Here is a 6395-nt window from a genome sequence, read left to right as displayed (position 1 = left end):
CGCCTCTGGAAGTTGGCGTTTGTTTGCAGCACTAGCTGAGCCTCGATGGCTGCTGGAGCTGTAGTCCCACTCCCATCTGAGTGGCTCACTGGGGAGGAACTGCCAATGACTCTGGAGTGTAGAACTCCATGGGGTTGCTTTTCACACTTAGCCTAAGAGGTACCTTGGCCCCCACTTTGATGGGGATTGCAAGCAGTTCCGTCCTACACATCATTTCTTGCATTTATTAAAAGTACAGATGTGCATTTTGAAAATAGAGTAGCTTCACACATATATAGTCTTGCAGGGCTGAAGAAAGTCATTACCTACCGCCAGAGAAACCAAAGTCTACTGACTTGGCCCAATGTTGCTTAACTTCAGGGGAAGCTGGTTTGGAGCAAACGGCGTTTCTTGTGACATGTTTTTGAGCAAATTAGGAAAAAATTAAACTTATTTGATTCAAATGCATATTTTAAAACTGCTTAACAAAATTTGAAAATTACACTTTAATTCTTAACCCTTAACGGTCAGGGGGAGAGGTTGAATATCTCCATCCTGACGGACACAGGATGCCAGCAAAACTGGCTAGCTCATCCAGGTAAAGATCAAAAATATTTTTTGACTTAAACAAAGCATTTTGTCATACCAAAATACTAAAATATTCTCTAGTAGTACATCCTCATATGAAATAAAGAAGTTCAAGTCAATTTCAGGTTCCAGGTATGATTCACCAGGTCCTGATCCTCCTTTAAAATCTTTAAAAGGCTCCTTTGGCTGCAATTTTTGACTTCAAATTTTAAACTTTAGCTTTTCTAATATGTCTACATAAGGTATTTAAATTTCATAAAGATTCGCTGACTGCGGCGGCTGGCAGCTTCAAAGTACAACTGCGGCCACTAAAATTTATCTTTTGATATTTCTAATATAAAATTTACATAAAGATAAACATTTTCTGCAAAACAAATGTTCCTAAAATATGACCTAAAAACAAAGGTAAAGGAAGCTAAAATTGATTTTGACTCACTTAAGATCGGAAGTTCAATATCAAACAGGGGACACAAAAACATAGCCCTCTAGCTCTAATAGGAACTGAGATAATAGGGGGGCCGGGGGAGGGGGGGGGCGTTGAATGCCCTCCCCCCTTGACAGATAAAGGTGCGGCAAGGAGCCCAAATGGGCTAAAATAGATAAATAGATTATGGTAGAAAAATGCCATGCATAACGTTGTAATCTCTATAAGCTTTAACATTTGTAAATAATAAGAACTATTCATGTGCAGAGATAGAATCTATGATTACGGTTTTGACCCTCTAAAAACGTAATTTTTCCCTCTCTTCATAATGCTATCATCTTGGTCAATGAATAGATTTATTTTTTTCAAATCGACATAATAGTTTATAACTAGAATAGGATAATTATATCACCTAAAAATTTGTTGTCAAAAAGATTAAAATCAACAGGTTTTAAATGGACATACGGATTTTCTGGTAATGATTTTAGAGTTGCTACGCTTTCTACATTTTAACCAACTGTTATAGGAATCAACAAGCAAAGTTAAAAATCACTAGGACATATCTAACTTGTTTAAATTAAAGAAAAGAGCTGTCAAAGCATGACGATTTTGCTAATTATAGAGTTGCTATGCTTTCTAAATCATACTGTTACATAAATCAACATGTCAACTTGTCAAGTTTAAAATTAAAAGGACAATTCTATTATATTTAATTTTTCTATTAAAGCTATTCATTACAGATGGATCTAACCTAATTATATTGAAGGGATATATCGTATATTATATATTATTTGCTTTTAAAGATTAAATATTTTTTCAGGAAAAACTCTTCTAAAATTTTGGTGAAAAATCTGCAAATTAATTTTAATTAACTCTTAACAGTTGGGGGAGGAAAAAGTAGGGGAGGTGATACATATTTTTTATTAGTGAAGCTACTCATTCCAAAAAAGGTCATATTAATAAATTTTAAATTGTATTTGATAAAAATTTTAATAAAAAATCACGCAACCTTTATCAGACTAAGATCTTATCATAAAAGTAGTAGGACGTATGTCTGTCTATCTATTTTTGAATGAGGGTAGATCCCCCCTCCACCACCCTTTTATCTTGTATATTTTTTTAGATCTCAATTGATAAGACAATGGAGGAATAAATCTACAACAGCCCAAATTATTATTGGTGGAATTATTTGGTGAAAAGTTTGGACACTGCTAATTAATAGAAAACCAATCTATCCTTATAATAAAGTCCGTCTGTCCATCTGTCTATCTGTTCATCTGTCCGTCCCTTAAGATCTTGGTAACCACTGAACCGATCAGATTCTTCTCTTCAGGGTATATACCTATTGCTACTGTGGTGGTTTTAAGCTATTTACTTGGGGGTTGGGACACCCCCAACCCAACCCAATTTTTTTTTCTTGCTGAGGTATTTTCTTATGGAGATAAGTTCACATAAAACTACTGGCGGCAGCACCAGTAGTACTTATTTTTTTTTTTAATTACCTCTGTGGGCAAAGCGAAGCCACTAGTATTTTATTAAAGTACCCAAAGTTCTTGAACTAGCAAATAAGAGGGGAGGAATTTAATGCCCACCTCCCCAGCATCCTATCTCGGAAACTACATAGACATACTCAAAAGTTGTTCATAATTATTATTATTCAGAAAAAAATTAATTTGACCACTTTTGGGAATTTTAAAATTGGTGTTAAAGATAGAAAACCCAGCCTATTTATAAAAAAATTTTGGAAAAAAATACAAAACCTATTCATAATTTTAGCTGTCATTGGGGGTCAACAAATTGCAGAATTGACGACCTCTATATATCTGGCCCCCAAAACATTATTTTAGATATATTTCGCTTGTTGGTTATACCTTACTCCTGTAGAAATCCTAAAAAAGTAAAATAGTTGCATCTGATAATTGAATATTGTTTGCTAGAATTTTCTCAATTTTCTTATCCTACATTTTGCAATGACAATCATACATATCTTTGCTGTAGTCTAAAATTTTTATGGACCTTCAGGATATGACAATGAATGATAATATATGTAGAAAATCTGCAATTATTATGAACAAAATTACCCTTTTTAGGATAATGTGAAAAATATATAAACAGCCTAAAACCTGCAGAAAAGCAGTCCGGCCACCAAGATCATAAGCTTCAGACGGACGGACATAATTCTACGTTGTATGAAATATTTATCAATTTAATTTTTTTAACTTTGCATAAATCTATCAATGAATCATTGTTAAAATCAACGCTTTTTGTAGTAGTTAGGTACGATTTAGAGAGCGTAGCAACTCTATAATCGTTACCAGAATATCCGTACGTATATTTTAATCATGTAGATTTTTAACTTTTTAACAACAAATTTTTATGTGATAAAATTATCCGATTGATGTAATTTTTAGAATACTGTTCCTAGGACAACAAAGTACAATGTTATAAGCGAAGCATCTCTATAATCAAGTCCTAAAAACGTAAGTATATCCTTAAACATAATCCTGTATTTAGGCAGTTTTTCAACATATTTACTTACAATTTTGATGAAACATTTATACATTTATGTTCTGATTTTTCCGTTCTGACACTCTACAAATGTTAATTTTCGTTTGTCCAACTGTTTCAAAGCTTCGCTTTTATGGATGTTGTCATCCTTGTTATAAGTAGCGCAACTGATCTATCACTTACTTATATCAGTTTTCAATACTTTACTATAAAATCATATCATTTATCAGTGACTGCACCTCTTGCCCCAGAGCTCTGTATTCGTAGGGGTAGGATAACACAAATATAGCCTAAAACTACCCCAAGACTTACATATATAAATTAAGATGTCAAAATCAATTATCTTAAATTATATTTCCGCTTTTAGATAAAGAATTATACAAAAAACGAATTTTATAAAAGATCCTTAAAATTTGATGTAGATTTCAAATCTCCCCCTAACATTAAAATTCCTTCCAACTTATATATCCTAATGCACACTACCTAGTATGGTTAGTAATTTAGAAAAATTCAAATATACCCCCCCCCCCCCTCCCAAAGATTTATTTTATTATCAAATCAACAGTTATTCATCTTGAATTTTATGTCCCAAACAAACAGCATTTTTGGGCATTTAATTAACATATTTATTATTCTCAAACAAAACGAGCGGTTAGAGCTGAAATAAGAACACACTTTTTAGTAGAAATTATATTTCGCTGTATTCAAGCCTTCTCAATTCTAAGAAAGAATTTTTTAGGAATTATTAACATATTTATTATAAAACATTGGCATAATAAATTTTTATTATGTTTTCTTGATGACTCACTGATCCATTTTTACTAACTCATTCCCACACAAATATTGTATTCCACTATAAAGAATAAGCAAAGAAAATGCGTAGATTTTTTAAAATTTAAATTTCGCGGCTTGTGTTAACCCTTTAAGAGTGTCATTCGAGACTATTTGAGGTAAGAATATTTTTTATTTTTCTATTTGCTCAATTTTTAGCAACCTCTTAGCATCACTTTCCCTCGCTGAGGCTAACAGTATCCCCTATTTGGGCAAGACTGTTGCAAAAAATTGACAAAGGACCACCCTCAACATCACAAAAAATGGTTTTGGATATTATAGCCCCCATAGGGCCTATATCAAATATTGAAGACCATTTTTCCATACAATTTGGGATCGGAGATTCCGAGATAAAAAGAGAGAAAATGTGTTAGATAGATAAAGAGAAAGAGGTAGAAAAAGAGAAAATAGATAAAGAGAAAGAGATAGGGAGAGAGAGAGAGAGAGAGAGAGAGAGAGAGAGAGAGAGAGAGAGAGAGAGAGAGAGAGAAAATGAGAGAGAAAGAGATAATAAGAGAGAGATAAAGTCCCTTTTTTAATTAAGATAAATCGTAACAAAAAGATAAAACAACAAGGATGACAACATCCATAAAAGCGAAGCTCTGAATCAGTAGGACAAAGGAATATTAACACTTGTAAAGTATCAGAACTGAATAATCAGAATATAAGTGTAAAAAAGTTGAACGAAACAAAATTGTAAGTAAATCTGTCAAAAAACTATTTAAATTCTGGACATTGTTTAAGGAGATACTTACATTTTTAGGACTTGAGTATAGAGATGCTTCGCTTGTAACAATGTACTTTGTTATCCTAGGAATCAGTATTCCAAAAATCAGACCAAATGGAATAATTTTATAATATAATAATTTGATGTTAAAAAAGTTAAAAATCAACATGTTTAAAATTAACGTATGGACTTTTCGGTAACGATTATAGAGTTGATTCGCTTTCTAACTTGTACCCAACTCCTAGGAATCATCATGCAAAGTTTGAAATTGAAAGGACAAGTCTAACATGCCTAAATTTACGAAAAGAGCTATCTGTTACGTATGGACGAACGGATGGACCGACCCTAATCATAGAAAAGCTTCGCTTTTAAAAAGATTGAACTTTCAGGGATCCAAAGGGATAAGACAATGGCAAATACGTTTATAGACATCCCCAATAAACAAATTACTCCTTCTGTAGATTACAATTAGTGGTTGTAACGTTTTTTGATAACAACTTTTGCATGAGAAAAATTATCCTACTAACTTGATTTCTTAATTAATGATGAGTAAGACGAATGGTTAACGGACCCAACATGTAAAATCCTCAGAATGAAAAACTCAAGGCATCAAACTTTTAAATTTATTCAACGTTTCGAGGGCAAAACTGCCCTCATCATCAGGAATTTTTTTCGTCCATGTACATTATTAACAAAACACAAATTGAAAACTGTAATGATGTCTATGACCATAAGGTACAATATCATAAGCGAGCCAACTCTATAATATTAATCAAGTCCTAAAATTGAACGAAATGGACAATTTTATTTACACTGCACTGACTCTCTACAAGACCAGGTTAATGTTTGTTTGTCCTTCCTTTTGATTTTAGAGCTTTGCTTTTACAGATGTCATACTTTTTTACTAGGTAGATACAAATATGAAAACTCTGTAAAAAATTTAAATACTTTAATAGTTATTTCTTGCATCGTATTATTAACGGCTTTCCGCGGATATAGAATGTACAATTATGAGATTAAAACTAGTTTTTTTTTAGCCCCGAGGTGCCGAAGGCACCGGCTAAAAAAACTGGTTTTAATCTTATGATTGTACATTTCTATATTCGTAGAAAGCTGGATATAATACGATGCTAGACATAGTTTTTTCGTATGGATGAGAACCGGTTCCTATCCACCGGATTCGAATGAATACGAGAAATCAAATTAAAATAAAAATTAATTGATACGCAGAAAAATATTTCTAAATTGACAAACAGACAAAGTGAGTTAAGGAGCAGTTGTTCAGTTCTTTAGAAGCAAAGAGAGAAAATATCGATAAAAAAAACAAGTAATCATGAA

The sequence above is a fragment of the Acartia tonsa genome, chromosome 15 (assembly GCF_053477335.1).
Source record: "Acartia tonsa isolate MP-2025a chromosome 15, ASM5347733v1, whole genome shotgun sequence".
Lineage (NCBI taxonomy): Eukaryota > Metazoa > Arthropoda > Copepoda > Calanoida > Acartiidae > Acartia > Acartia tonsa.
The sequence above is the reverse complement of the archived record's forward strand: the minus strand, read 5'-3'. Positions refer to the sequence as shown.